Below are 667 nucleotides of genomic sequence, written 5' to 3' on the forward strand. Positions count from 1 at the left end.
TACCAAATATTAAGTTCTATTTTTCTATTGTATCAAATACTTATTTCATGCAATAAAATGGAAATAAATTATTTAAAAATCTAACAATGCGATTTTCTGGAATTTTTTGTAGATTCTGTCTCTCACAGTTGAGGTGTACTTACAATGAAAATTACAGATCTGTCCATTCTTTGTAAGTGGGAAAACTTGAAAAATCAGCAGTGTATCAAATACTTATTTGCCCCACTGTACAGGGTGATCTGTTTCTGGGTTGTGACACTGTCAATGGTAGTGGTAATAAAATCCAGCACAGAGGTATAGGTGTCAATGTCCATGTGACAGTCACAGGTAGCCCAGGGGGCAAACCTGTACCACACAGTGACGTGCGATCAGGGGTGGCAGGTGAGGCAGAGCCTCCCCTGTCAATCTTGAAAAGAAAAAAAAGTTAACCATAAAATATAATAAATGTTAATATTTGTCGGCTGGTGTGTGTTGTAGGCCCCTTTGCCGTTCGAATCCGATGTTGAAGGATTTTTTTTCAATAAAGAATAGCAGAATTTCCGTATGTCCCGTTCAAATACATGGAGGAGATGCGCGATGAGGCAGCACTTTGCTGTGCCTCTCGGTGGATCGTGTAATCCTCACAAACTGTATGCGATGCAAATAGTGTGTCGCTGTCCCTCTATAT

This window comes from Monopterus albus, unplaced genomic scaffold (genome assembly GCF_001952655.1).
Source record: "Monopterus albus unplaced genomic scaffold, M_albus_1.0 scaffold312.1, whole genome shotgun sequence".
Taxonomy (NCBI): domain Eukaryota; kingdom Metazoa; phylum Chordata; class Actinopteri; order Synbranchiformes; family Synbranchidae; genus Monopterus; species Monopterus albus.